Source organism: Scyliorhinus canicula, chromosome 7 (genome assembly GCF_902713615.1).
Source record: "Scyliorhinus canicula chromosome 7, sScyCan1.1, whole genome shotgun sequence".
In the NCBI taxonomy this organism is placed as follows: Eukaryota; Metazoa; Chordata; class Chondrichthyes; order Carcharhiniformes; family Scyliorhinidae; genus Scyliorhinus; species Scyliorhinus canicula.
The window spans coordinates 192,796,928-192,811,635 of NC_052152.1; positions in this window are offsets into that span (position 1 = coordinate 192,796,928).

The window sequence follows — 14,708 nt, forward strand, 5'->3', positions numbered from 1 at the left end:
TGCTGGGAAGCTGCTTTGAGCTGCAGCCCCCGATACACTTGCAGATTCCTGAGATGACACTGGAAAACTCTGTAGAACAGGCCTGTCACCTACCCCAGGGCATTGATCATAAATTATGTTCTATTGTTTCAAATATGGGCAGTAACGATTTTTACACTGGCATGTAGCAAATTGTAGATGGCATAACGTCCACCCAGCGGTATGAGGTGATGTCCTGCTGGCTGGATAGAGTTGATAGCGCACTGACCCGTTCTGGAAACTGCGCGGAATTTACTTACCGGCTGTTCACATCATTGGGGTACTCTGGTCTCACTGATGGTGCAACCCCCCCCCCCCCCTCCCCCCGCCTCGGGTTTCCCAGCGACAAGGGGTGCATTGAACAGGAAATCCCGTTGACAATGGCGGGACCAGAACATCCCCCATGGTGGGTCGCCTTCGCTGCCGAAAAACACGCAAAGGGTTGTTCAGTAAATCCTTTGTTCAGACCTCCTCTGGCTGAAGCTGCCTGGAGCCTGAGGCCCCTGCACAATCCAGCTCCGGTGAATCCGGAGAGGCCACATCCATCTTTGTTTTCACTGCACCAGCTGTCATAAATCAGGTGTGTTTAAATGGCCCAGGGAAATTAATAGGCCAGGGAGAAGGTAAGTATTAAGTGATGAGATCTGGCTGGCCTGGAGGGTTTTATCAAGTCGGGAGGGGTTGGGATGTCAGGTTGGGTTGGCTCGGGTTGGTGGTGATGGGTGGTGGGGGTAGGGGTGGTGGTCCGGTTGGTTTGGGGGGGGGGTGTGGTTCGGGGGGGGGGGGGGGGGAGCGGTGTCAAGTGGGGCCAGGGTGGGCGAATCCAGTCAGGTTTGGGATGGGTTCGATTCCTGGCTGGGTGCTGGTTGGGTTGGGAAGGGGGTATAGGTAAGGGATTGGAGGGGTCGGGCGTCTACTTGGGTGGGGGCAACCTCAGACATCAGGAGCGCAGGTCAGATCAGCGATTTCGGGCCAGGTCAGGGGTGAGGTGTTGAGCCAGTGGGTATTTAGATTCTGGCGCGCAGGTTGTGGGGGGCAGGGAGTCCCATGGGATGATCCGTTAGGGGCGGGGATCCAGATTTTAGAAAGTGTCCCGTGTGAGGTTTGGTCTAGGTGTTCAAAGCTGTTATGCATAAAGAAAGTGAATTTCTTTATTTTAACTATTATCCTAATACTGGCAAAACCATCCGAAGTTGGCGATTCAAATTGCTTTTCGAATGGTTCCCAGCACAATTGCGTCTTGCTTCTGGACAATTGCCGGGTAAACCTTTACCTGGGATTGAGAGGGATTTTATTTGGAGTATCCCCCTCATCCCAAATGCAATGCTGGGGAGCCAGGGAATAACGAACCTTTGTTATCAAATGCATTTAAGGGATAGTAGCATGACATCACCAGAAGGAAAGTGTGTCATGTAATCCGGTCTCAGCTTCAATTTGGCTCTCTCTGGGGACTGCCATTAACACTCTTTCCCCTTAGTTTCTGTGGCCATTAGCACCCCGTTTCCCTGGTTTCTGTGGCTATGACTCATCTTTCATTCTCACTCCACAGAATAAATATTTCCCACTTTCTCTGTCTTTAGCTTTGACAAAGGTTCACCTGGACTCGAAACCATGACGTGGAGATACCAGCGTTGGACTGGGGTGAGCACAGTAAGAAGTCTTACAACACCAGGTTAAACAACAGGTTTGTTTCGAATCACTAGCTTGTGGAGGACTGCTCCTTCCTCAGGTCAATGAAGAGGTGGGTTCCAGAAACATTTATACAGACAAAGTCAAAGATGCAATACGATGAATTCTTGGATTCATGTCGCATAATGAAGAAAAGCAGGTGAGTAATCCCCAATGCTCCAGCCAATATTTATCTCTCAATCAACATCACAGAAACAGACAATTTGGTCATTATCACTGCTTGCGTGATTGCTATGTGCAAAATGCTGCTGCACTTTCCACATCGCAACAGCAGTTACAAGTATTTCACTGTCTGTAAAGCCTTTTAGGATGTTCTCTGATCAAAAAAGGCTCTGTATAAAAGAAAGTATTTTTTTCCTTTCAGAGTGCATTGGGAGGTAATGGTGCAGTGGTATTACCACTGGACTAGCAATGCAGAGACCCAGGTTCATGCTCTGGGGGACTTGGGGTTCAAATCCCACCACCACGGCAGGTATTGAAGTTTGAATTCGCTCAAAATGTATTCTGCAATTAAGAGCCTGGTGGTGACCATGAAAACATTATTGTAAAATCTCATCTGGTTCACTAATTTCTTTGGGGAAAAGAATCTGACGTCCTCTGGCCGTACATGTAATTCCAGAACCACAGCAATGTGGTTGACTCTGAAATAGCCTAATAAGCATCGCCGGCTCCACAGAGATTGGGGCACCATCTTTAAAGGACGCTCTAGTTTTTTTAATAATAAACTCCCCCCCCCCCCCCTCCCTCACACCCTCCATGGACATGGCCCTACTACCCGCCCCCACAAAAAGCAACAGAGCAACCACCCCCCTCCCAGAATAGGGTAAACTCCCCCCCCCCCAAAAAAGACAAATGGGCAACCCCGCCCACACAAGGAACGGGATAACTCCCACCCCCCCACACACACAAGGAACGGAGCAACTCCCCCCCCCCCCCCCCCCCCCCCACAATCAACAGGGCAACCCCTGCCCAGAAATAAGGGGAAGCCCCCTTGGGGCTCACCAGAGGGCCTGCCCCTGGCACAGCCCCTGGCACAGCCCCTGGCACTTCCAGGTTGCCACTGCTTGGTTGCACTGCCAGGCTGACGGCACTGACAGGCTGGCACTGCGAAATTGGCGGCACTCTCTGGATACGTTCTTTCCCGGCCCCCGGGGTGCAATACTTAACTTTGCGCCCCCGATGGATTCCCCTTGACCACTTCCCACTTCGATAAAGCTGTTGTAAACCTCGCCGACATCACAGCATGTTGACGGGAGGAGGAGGGGGGTATTCCCTACTTGGGGTAAATATTTGGAGGGAACCCCTTTAAATACATTTCTCTTTATTAGGATGGAAACCTTGCTGCGACACCGGAGCGGGACGGGGAAAATCTGAGAACGGGATCTCACTGCCGATGTTCTGGCGGGATCTTCCGCTGGAGTGGCATGTTTACTCTGCAGGGAATGCTGGCTGAAAATTCCCCCCTCTGTGATATTTGAAAGAATGTTTTTGTTTCATATCTGATAACCATTTTAATCAAATCGCCTGTTTCATTTCTGGAGGGGTTAAATGGTTTATCCACTTTAACAGAAAACGTATGCATTAGGAATCAACGTGATATTCTTGCTAATCTTGAGCGAGTAGGCCATACACAGAAATTTGAGTATAATGCTGAGTTAATTCTTGAAGTTTTACCATGACAGCTTAATAATAATAATAATAATCGCTTACTGCCCCTCGTCGCCACGTTCCGGCGCCTGTTCGGGGAGGCCGGTACGAGAATTGAACCCACACTGTTGGCCTTGTTCTGCATTACAAATCAGCTGTTAAGCCCACTGCGCTAAACCTGCCCCAGTAATACCACCCTGCCCAAAGGGCATGCACCAGAGGGCCTCCAATCACCTGAGAGATCCCCACTAGTGCTGTTCCGTCTGGTTCCCGTTTATGGAGACCAGTACTGAATGGCGCTCGCCCGGGTCTCTGAGGCCCTGAGGCTTCTGATGGTCCAATGTGCCAGCTGCACTTTTTCTTAATTTGGGAAGTAGTTCATAATGCAATAGCACGCATTTTGATTGTATTGTGAGGCAGAAATGGTGCTACATAAATATAAGTATTTCCTTAAAAGCTTACATTTAATATAGTCTTTTGTAACCTCCGGACATCTTTGGGAAGGGAGCTATTCTACTTTTGACGTAGTCACTTGTGTGGTTCCATGTGTAATTTTGGAAATGCGTCAGCCATTTTGTGCGCCCGCAAACAGCAATTAAGCAAATGGCCGGTTAATTTGCATTGATGGACCAAGGCAATGGGACCTCCCTGCTTTTCTTCAAAATAGTACCAAAGGATGTTTTACATCTGCGTTAGGGAGCACCCGTGCCTCCATTTAAAGTTTCATCCAGAAGGTAGCACTCCCTCAGTACTGCAGTGAGGATCATGTGCCCAAGTCGTTCCAGTGGGACTTGAACCCACAACCTTCTTCGAACCCGGAGGGGAGAGTGAAACCACTCAGCCAAGGCTCACCCTTGACACCGTATTAGGAAAGTAATTTTCCTGTCCTCCCAGCGTGTGATGCACTGACTGATTTGTGCAAAATTGGCTGCCGTGTTTCCTAAATTACAGCAGTGACTACACTTCAAAATGTACTTCATCGGATATAAAGCACTTTGGGATGCCCTGAGGTCATGAGAGGTGCTGAATGAAACCAAATGCTTTCTTCTTTCTTGATTTGAGTTGATAGCAACTTGAGCATGCTGAGCCGCTCCAGTCAATATAGCTTCAAAGGATTGAGTGCAAAATGGGTCTGATTGAAATTTCTAGAGTTGCAAAGACCAGATTCAATTTGTAGGTTTTTCGAATACGTGAGATTTTGTTGTGCGTAGGGAGCTTGCCTCATTTTGTTCCATAAAAAATTAGATTGCTGAATAATATATTGGCCGGAATTTTCCATTGTTTTGGCTAAGCGTCATTCTGGGCGAGAAAACCAGAAGCCGTGGGCTGGATTCTCCGCATCCCCGCACCAAAATCGCGTTTGGCACGGGGGGGGCAGAGAATCAACTTTTATGCAAGAATCGGGCTTGACGCCGGTCCCACGATTCTCCAGTCCCCCGGAGCATCGCTCGACCGCGATTCACGCCGCGCAGCTGGGGGGGGGGCATTGCCAGAAGCTCTCCCAGCGATCCTCCGATCCCGACTGGCCGATTTCCCGACGGTGTGGTTCTAACCACATCTGGACGGTCGGGACTCATGCGCGGCGGCTGTGGACAAAGTCTGCGGCCGCCCTGGTGGGGGGAGGGGGGGTGATCCAGCACCTGGGGGGCCTTATGGGGGGCCGGGGCAGTGATTGGGCGGGTCAGCTGAAGCGGCGCGGGGCAGATCGGTGGGATCTTATTTCTTGGTCCTGGTCCGCGGTCCGAGTCCGCCATCGCATTCGGCGCGGCCAGTGGAGGGCGCCGCCGTGCACATGCGCGGACTCGGAACCGGAAGTGCGTGCCTCCTCAGCCAAAGCTGCAAGAATCACTCCACTTCCTTGCCAGCTCCCTGCAGGTAAGTGAATTGCTCTATATTTTTTCAGCAAAGTCTGGAAATGAAAATGAATGAAAATCGCTTATTAGACCATAAGACCATAAGACATAGGAGCGGAAGTAAGGCCATTCGGCCCATCGAGTCCACTCCACCATTCAATCATGGTTGATTTCAACTCCATTTACCCGCTCTCTCCCCATAGCCCTTAATTCCTCGAGAAATCAAGAATTTATCAATTTCTGTCTTAAAGACACTCAATGTCCCGGCCTCCACCGCCCTCTGTGGCAATGAATTCCACAGACCTACCACTCTCTGGCTGAAGAAATTTCTCCTCATCTCTGTTCTAAAGTGACTTCCTTTTATTCTAAGGCTATGCCCCCGCGTTCAAGTCTCCCTTGCTGATGGAAACAACTTCCCTACGTCCATCCTATCCAAGCCATTCATTATCTTGTAAGTTTCTATTAGATCTCCCCTCAACCTCCTAAACTCCAATGAATATAATCCCACGATCCTCAGACGTTCATCGTATGTTAGGCCTACCATTCCTGGGATCATCCGTGTGAATCTCCGCTGGACCCGCTCCAGTGCCAGTATGTCCTTCCTGAGGTGTGGGGCCCAAAATTGCTCACAGTATTCTAAATGGGGCCTAACTAGTGCTTTATAAAGCCTCAGAAGTACATCCCTGCTTTTATATTCCAAGCCTCTTGAGATAAATGACAACATTACATTTGCTTTCTTAATTACGGACTCAACCTGCAAGTTTACCTTTAGAGAATCCTGGACTAGGACTCCCAAGTCCCTTTGCACGAGCACGAGTAGGCTTCAATGAAGTTACTGTGAAAAGCCCCTAGTTGCCACATTCCGGCGCCTGTCCGGGGAGGCTGGTATGGGAAGTCTGGATGGAAATGCCAGCGTTTTTACGCCGGCATGGGGGCCAGCAGACATCATAAATTGCTGCACACAATGGGTGGAATTCGAGATATTCCTAGATGACTTGATAAAACATGAAATAAAAATCAATATTTCTTTCCCTGGATACACTAACTTCTAAAGACAGGAAGCTCAAGATGCCACCTTGGTAAAGGAGTTTAAGCACAGACTAGAAATGGCTGCCTGGAGAATCACTAAGGATCCAATTGACCATTACATGGTCTGCTGCCGACTAGGAGCTTTACACAGTAACTTCATTGCAGTGTTAATGTAAGCCTACTTGTGACAATAAAGATAATTTTTTTATTTATAAAGAGCCAAGGGGATGAGTAGGGGCATGAGTTGACATGGAGGGCCATGGGGGTGGGTAGAAGGGAATAGGTTGGTATGGCGGTATGAGGGGCCAGGTGGGTAGGTGGGCATGATGTGGCATGAGTTGGCATGGGAGAATTGTGCAGAGTTAAGGGGTGTGAGGGGTGAAGGCTCAAGGGCCTTAGTATTTTTATTATAACTTGAACAAAGTCCCAGGGCATTAGTCCGGCTCCAGGTAGCATCTGCACCGCCACCCCCTCCCCACCCTAGCAAAAATCTGTGCTTTTGAGGAACTTTCTCCCAAGTCCAGTTTGGGGAGTTGGGGATTCTGTTGACCCTGCGCACCTGACTCAATTCGGCTCCCCATCAACTCTTGGGGAATCTGAACATGGGGGAAGAATCTGAAGTTTAGGAATCTATCAGTTGGTAACACGGGCAAAATTCTCCGACCCCCAGCAGGCTCGGAGAATCGCCTGGGGCCGCCAAAAATCCCGCCCCCGCCGTGGCAGAGATTCTCCGCCACCTAGGAAGTGGCGGTGGCGGGAATCTCGCCACTCCGATCGGCGAGGCCCCTGCGGTGATTCTCCGCCTCCAATGGGCCGAAGTCCCGCCGCTGGGAGGCCTCTCCCGCCGCCGAGGTTTGAACCACCTCTGTGATCAGCGGCGCAAGCGGGCCCTGGGGTCCTGGGGGGGGGGGGCGATCGAACCCCGGGGGGGTGCCCCCGCGGTGGCCTGGCCCGCGATCGAGGCCCCCCGCTCAGACTCCGGGCCAGTGCCCTGGGTGCACTCTTTCTCCTTCCGCGGCCGCGGAAACCCACATCGCGCATGCGCCGGTGGTGACGTCAGCGACAGCTGGCCGCTGACGTCACTGCCGGCGCATGCGCCGACTGGCGAAAGCCTTTCGGCCAGCCCCGCTGCGGGGGGCGCCGGTTTTTTGCGCCAGTCTTCTGGTGCCAACCGCTCCGGCGCGGGGCTGGCCCCCAAAGGTGGGGAGAATTCCCCACCTTTGGGGAGGCCCGACCCCTGAGTGGTTGGCGCCACTCCCCTATGCCGGGACCCCCTGTCACGCTGGGTAGGGGAGAATCCAGCCCAAGATCAGGAGAAGGTTCTTTACTCAAATGAATATTTGGCATTCTCTAGCCTTGAGGATTGTGGATTATGTGATTAAGTACATTTAAGACTGAGATGGACAGATTTTTAGCTCAAAGGAGCATTATGTTCTGCTCCTATTTTTTATGTTCCTACATTCACCGATATTTCATCAACATTTATTCAGGAAATTCTCTGAGGACATGAAGCAAAGGGAGTGAGTGTTTTTCTGACTGTATCTTGCATTACTGTATCACTTTGTCAACGGGAGATAGAAAATGCTTGGTCATGGGCCTTCTACGAGAGATTCCCCTTGGAATGGGAAGCGGGCACAATGCCTGGCAGGGCTTCTTTATACTTTCACATAGGCATTGCTGGCAAGACCATCATTGGTAGCCCATCCCTAATTGCCCCTGTATCCAGTAGCTTTCTAGGCCATTTCAGACAATATTGCTTTGAATCACTTGTACCCAGACTGGGTAAGGATGATTTCCTCCACTAAAGAACATTAGTGAAACATATGTCTTTTTACGACAATGGTAGGTTCTTAGTCATCCTTACTGAGACGAGTTTTCAACTCCAGAATTATTCAGTAATTGCATTTGAATTCTTCCAGCCGCCACCTCCACTAGAGTGTTAGCCTGAGTTTCTGGATCACTAATCTAGTGACATTATCACAATGCCACCTGCCCCCCCCCCCCCCCCCCCCCACTTGCTGCTACTGCTCTGAAGGGAGGGGCAAGAGAGTGAGGTGGTCTCTGACGACATGATAACCCTCCTGCTCTAGAACTCCTCCATCAGGATCTCACCTGTCCGATTTGCGGACCAGTGGACCCTCTCCCTCTACCCCGGAGCCTATCCTGCGACGCTGTATTCATTCGCAGCCTGCCCTCTCGACAACTCCACTGGATGTGGCTGCATGCAGGCTACTGATACCACCCCGTGAAATTTGCTTTTGATAAACTTTGTGTGCTGTTTGTCTGAGCGCCTCCAGTGATAACCAGCAACATGCCGCAAAACTGAGAGCCAGAAATTTCTGTCTTGTCAGCACAGCGCCCGTCACTTACTGCCTGTTCACTAAAATAATCCCCTTCACCTTTTGTGAAGTGGAGAAGTCACCTCAAAATGGCTGTACCATTGTGAGTGGTTGAGGTTTATCCACATTAGCTTGAGTCTGGGATTATTTGCGAGTGGTGTGTGTGACCCAGACTTCAGCATATCAAAAGAATTAGAGTGAAAAGTTGCATTCCGAGCCTCAACCATTTGAGACAAATATCTAAATTCCAGTGATGCCGCCTCAATTTAATCTGAACCATTTGTTCAAATCCTTTAGTGACTTTTTCCAAGTCCATTTCAGTGGAATGTAACGATCTTGGCGTGGAAAATCCCCGACAATTTTCAAAGTTGAATGTGGCCTGAAAAGAACTAAATGCATTTTAGGCATCTGAGGAAGGTGCTGGATTGTGTGCGACTACGATGATCATCAGGGATTCTCACATAATTAATTTCATACATTGATCCGGTCATTCAAAGGATTAATTCTGAATTTGGATTCTGAAATTGTTTCTGCAATTAACATCGGCTCCCAGGCTGTTTGCACGGTAGTAAGTTGATTTTAATAGGTGCAGAGTAGGATAAGCTGTTCAAAATGAAGCTCAAAGACAATTAACCCTCCAACCAGGTAAAGAATGTGATTTGGGGCAGCACGGCGGCGCAGTGGGTTAGCACTGCTGCCTCATGGCGCCGAGGTCCCAGGTTCGATCCCGGCTCTAGGTCACTGTCCGTGTGGAGTTTGCACATTCTCCCCGTGTCTGCATGGGTTTCGCCTCCACAACCCAAAGATGTGCAGGGTACGTGTATTGGCCATGCTAAATTGCCCCTTAACTGGAAAAAATTAATTGGGTACTCTGAATTTATTTTAAAAAAAGAATGTGATTTGCTGTGGATCACTGCATGGGATCCATACATTTGAAGCTGGGAGAAAGTGTTTTATTGAGAATATCCTTATCTTTTCTTTTCTAATTGTAATCATGTGTGGAAGATGGCAAATGTTTTTAACAGGGCATTTGGAGCAACAGAAGCAAATAGGCACAGGTTAGAAGTGCACCTGTGCAAATTTGCTCTTTTTTTTAAATTTAGAGTACCCAATTATTATTTTTTCCATTTAATGGGCAATTTAGCGTGGCCATTCCACATCTTTGAGTTGTGGGGTGAAACCCACGCAGACACGGGGAGAATGTGCAAACTCCACATGGACAGTGATCCAGGGCCGGGATTCGAACCCATTCGAACTGCGCCATGTGCCGCCCTAACTTGCTCTTTTTTGACATCGAGAGCGGGTGATTCCTGATTGCTTAATAAAAAGCTCCTTTGGATGCAGGGAACCTGGAATTAAATTCTGGGAACACCCAGCAGGTCAGGCAGCATCTGTGGACACTTCATGGGCTGAATTGTCAATCACTGTCAGGAACCGGAAATGGGGCTAGTTCCAGACCCACAACGTCATGGTCTTCTTTCGGCGCATCCACTTGGGTTTTGAAAGCTGCAGCCTATAAAAACCAGGGACCGGGCTCACCATCCAATCAGGGATGGAAGGTGGGCTCAGGTCGCTGGAGGACCAATAGGAGACTCTCAAGCACTCAGCGACTGGCACCCTCACCAGCCCAGGTGGGAGCTGCTGACTTGAAGGTGGAGACTGCGAGGGACACGCTGCATACAAAACTGCCTGGCCGTGACCCTGGATGGGGCAAACCTGCTGTTGGTCCACTAGTCTTTACGGGTCGAAATGGGCTCTTGCGCATGCAGCATCGGGAGTTGCTAGTTGCAATGGAGTTGTGAAAACTATATGAAAAAAGGTGGGTGAGATTCTGTGATCTAGAGGCGAAGTGTTGACGCCGTCGGAAATGCCGTTGCGTTTCTCGACGGCGTCAACACGGCCTCAGGATCAACAATTCTGGCCCTACAGGGGGCCAGCCCGGCACTGGAGCGGTTCACAGCGCACCAGCTGCTGATCCTGTCGTGAACTGGGTGCCGCGGGATCTGCGGATGCGCAGTGGCACCGGCGCCAATACGCGCATGCGCAATGGCTCCCTTCAACGCGCCGGCCCCAACGCAACATGACGCAGGGCTACAGGGGCAGGCGTGGAAGGAAGAACGCCCCCAGTCAGAGACGCCGATCGGTGGGCCCCGATCTCGGGCCAGGTAACATCGGAGGCCCTCCCCAGGGTCGGACCTCCCCCACACCCCCCACAGGTCGCCCACCAACCCTTCCACGCCATGTTCCCACGGGCTGAGAGCAGGTGTAGACAGCGCCGGCGGGACTCGGGTCTTTTACGACGGCCGCTCGGCCCATCTGGGGCCGAGAATCGGCAGGCGAGCTGTGGGGGGGGGGGGGGGGGGGGGCAGGGTGGAAGAGTCAATTACTTAGGAACATAGGTTTAAGGTGTGAGCGGCAAAGTTTAGAGGAGATGTGCGAGGGAGGTATTTTACACAGAGGGTAGTGGGTGCCTGGAACCCTGAAATAGGTGGTGGAAGCTCCACATCATGACAAGTATGATAGTGACGTTTAAGGGGCGTCTTGACAAACATGAATAACATGGGAATAGAAGGATGCAGGCCCTGAAGTGTAAAAGGTTTTAGTTTAGACTGGCAGCATGATCAGCACAGGCTTGGAGGGCCGAAGGGCCTTCCTGTGCTGTACTTCTCTTTGTTCTTTGTTCTTTGCCAATTCTTCTTCTGCTTTTACCCAATGTCTCTGTTGCTCACTCAGAATGAGCCAACAGTGGAGTCAAATGACTGAACTGGAAGTTCAGGAAGTAAATTGTATTTTCATCATAAACTGCAATGCCCAATCACAGGATTTGGTATGAAGATCGACCTTGTGTTTTACGCTGTATCGGGCAGCGTTATGTATCACCTGTTATAAGAACGGCAAGTGTTGAAAACACTCAGCAGGCCTGACAGCGTCCGTGGAGAGAGAAGCGTCTCGAGCCCAGGATGACGCTTGTCAAATGTGACTCAAAACTCTTAATGCCGCTTCTCTCTTCACAGATGCTGCCGGACCCGCTGAGTATTTCCACCACTTTGTGTTTTAATTTCAGATTCCCAGCGTCCACGGTATTTTATTTTTAGCATTTACTACTTATTCAGCGGGCAAACCTGTTTCTATATTTTCTAATTGGTTGTATAGTCAGATTGTTAAAGCAAATGTCTCCTCAACCATGGGAGTGGTTTCATTGAGGCCCTGCCAAGTGCCAACGTAGACAGCTGGAGCATCGAATGTCGCTTTCTGAAAACCAATGCTTTCTTCAGAAGGAGAAGTTATGTGAGTAGTTAATAATCTGGTGTGAATTATATGAGCAAAGGGGATAATCTACATTTAGTCCCCCTGTTTTAACCCACACTTTTTCAAAATCTTGCTTCATGTTTCCTTCCATTTCTCCTTCGTGGCTTGAATCATTAACTGCCATGTACCGAATACAAATAACAGATATATTTCCTTTCAAAGGGAGAGACGCAAAGTACAATTGATCGTTATCGAGAATATCAAATGAGCACTCCGGTCCAATTTGGACTGGATTTTGTTGTGGAGACTGAGAAAGTAAAGTAAATAAATCACTATCTCTCATTTTTCAAGTTTCTGCGAACAGCGCTTAGTACAAGGAGTTCTCCTTAAAGATCTCTAAATTCAGGACGTTTGTTCAAAATGTCCATTCAAACATCAATAATGGCACCATCGTTCCAGTTACTTTGTTGACTATTTTTGAGTTGACTTTCAGATACAGGTCGAGTATCCTTCATTTGTAAGTCTGAAAACTTTTTTTTGAAAATGGTAGATTTGTAGATGGTGGACAGGTTTTGGGGAGTCAGGAGGTGGGTTACTCGCCACAGCATTCCACGCCTTTGACCTGCCCTGGTATCCACAATATATATATGGCTAGTCCAGTTCAGTTTCTTGTCAATGGTAACCCCCAAGATGTTGCTACTTAAGTATACAAAGAGCGAAATCTTCCGTCCATGCTGCGCTGGAAAAGCATGGCCGGTGAAAGCCAGGAGACACCGCTCCCTAGATCCACCCAGCTCACAACACCTTGCGGGATTCAACGCAATCCCGCGAGGCGTTGCAAGGAGAATCCTGCCCACAATGGGTGGGACTACATTTTGGCAAATCTGTATATTAAAGCGAGGCAGTAAGGAGACCCTCCCATGTTGTGTTCAGGCTGGGCGGAGGTCGGGGATTTTACTTGTGGGCCTCGAAGATCAGGATGGCATTTATAAATGGCGTCCCAATCTCTCGCTACAACAGGCAGTTCTGGCGAGCGGCCTCGGTCATGCATTCCCCGTTAAAGCCCCTTACTCAATATGGGTAGTGTTGAATAGCCACGTGGTTTTCGGCATTGCGAGTGCTGGGAAACACACTGCTAAACGTGCTCACGAGGGAATTTTGTTCTCTTTTGGGAAGATCACGCCCATTGTCTCTTCTCTATCCTTTCTCACTCTGTTTTGATCTGTCTTATCTTTTATTCATCTCAGTATCTGTTTTTTTCCACAATTCTTCCACTGGATATTCTGAATGGTGACAGAGGTGACTTTGAAAGACATGGGGCCTTCTTTAGCTCTCTTGTCAGTTTCAATCTTTGGATAGTTGTCAGGACTCTGAAGCATTTTCTGATTTTCTATTGCTTCACTCGTGGATTTTGGCTCTTGATCTCTAGCTACACATTCTGGTTCAGAGCAGGCTCGCGTTTCATTTGTGTTCAGGGCTGCACAGTAGCACAGCGGTTAGCACAGTTGCTTCACAGCTCCAGAGTCCCAGGTTCGATTCCTGACTTGGGGCACTGTCCGTGTGGAGTCTGCACGTTCTCCACGTTTCTGCGTGGGGTTCCTCCGGGTGCTCCGGTTTCCTCCCGCAGTCCAAAGATGTGCAGGTTGGTGGATTGGCCATGCTAAATTTCCCATAGTGTCCAAAAAGGTTGAGTGGGGTTGCCGGGTTACCGGGATAGGGTGGAGTCATGGGCTTAAGTGCAGTGCTCTTTCCAAGGCCGGTGGAGGCTCGATGGGCCAAATGGCCTCCTTCTGCACTGTAAATTCTATGATTTCCTAAGTATTTTCCAGTTCCTCCTGTACTGTCATTTATTTGAAGTCTTCACTGTGTAAGACCTTAGTTCTCCTGTGATTGCTATGACAACAGCAGGATTCCAGATCCCTTCCTGCTGAACCTTCCCGCTTTCAGTTCAGACAGAGGTCGGGCTCCTCGATCAAAGTATTGTTTCTGCCTCTGCTGCCTCAGTTTGAGCAGGTCCTGCACTCTGTGGTTCATTGACGGGAGAAATAACAGTTGGGGTGCAGTCAGAAGCTCAACTCCTCGTATTCTTTCCATCAGGAACTGTGCTGAAGATGATCCAATGCCCTCTAATGGAGCATTCCTCAAATCCAGCAGGGCCAGGTGGGGTCTCTTCTGTTCACCTTCACCTTCTTCAACAGATTTTGAAAGATCTGCAAGGTGCATTCCACCATTCTGTTGGATTGTGGATATTTGGAATTGACAAAACTCCCAGTCCTTTATTTATTTTATAATCTTTATTGCCACAAGTAGGCTTCCATTAACATTGCAATGAAGTTACTGTGAAAATCTCCTAGGCGCCGCATTCCGGCGCCTGTTTGGGTACACAGAGAGAGAATTTTGAATGTCCAATTTACCTAACAACACGTCTTTCAGGACTTGTAGGTTGAAACAGGAGTCCCCGGAGGAAACCCACGCAGACACAGGGAGAACGTACAGACTCTACCCAAGCTGAGAATTGAACCTGGGACCTGTCACTGTCAAGGAACAGAGCTAACATGCGGCGCTAAGCCGCACGTTCGGCAGCTCCCGCTAGAAATGGACTTTGGGGCTCTTTTCAGGGCACCCAACGGAGTTTTATCGACGATTCCCGACATGGGAAGGGGTCTGCAGTAGATCCCCAGGGTTCTATGGTCCGGACTAGGAGTGGGGTGAGCAGAAAAGCGGTGGCAGGGCCTCTGGAAAAGCGGGGGAAGGGAAACAAAATGTGCGGCCGGCGGAGCCCTCGAGGTGTGGAGGCAGTGGGCGCAGGAGCAGCAGGAGACTCTTCGGCGCTGCTTCCAGGAGCTTAAGGTGGAGCTGCTGGAGTTGCTGAAGGCTACCACCG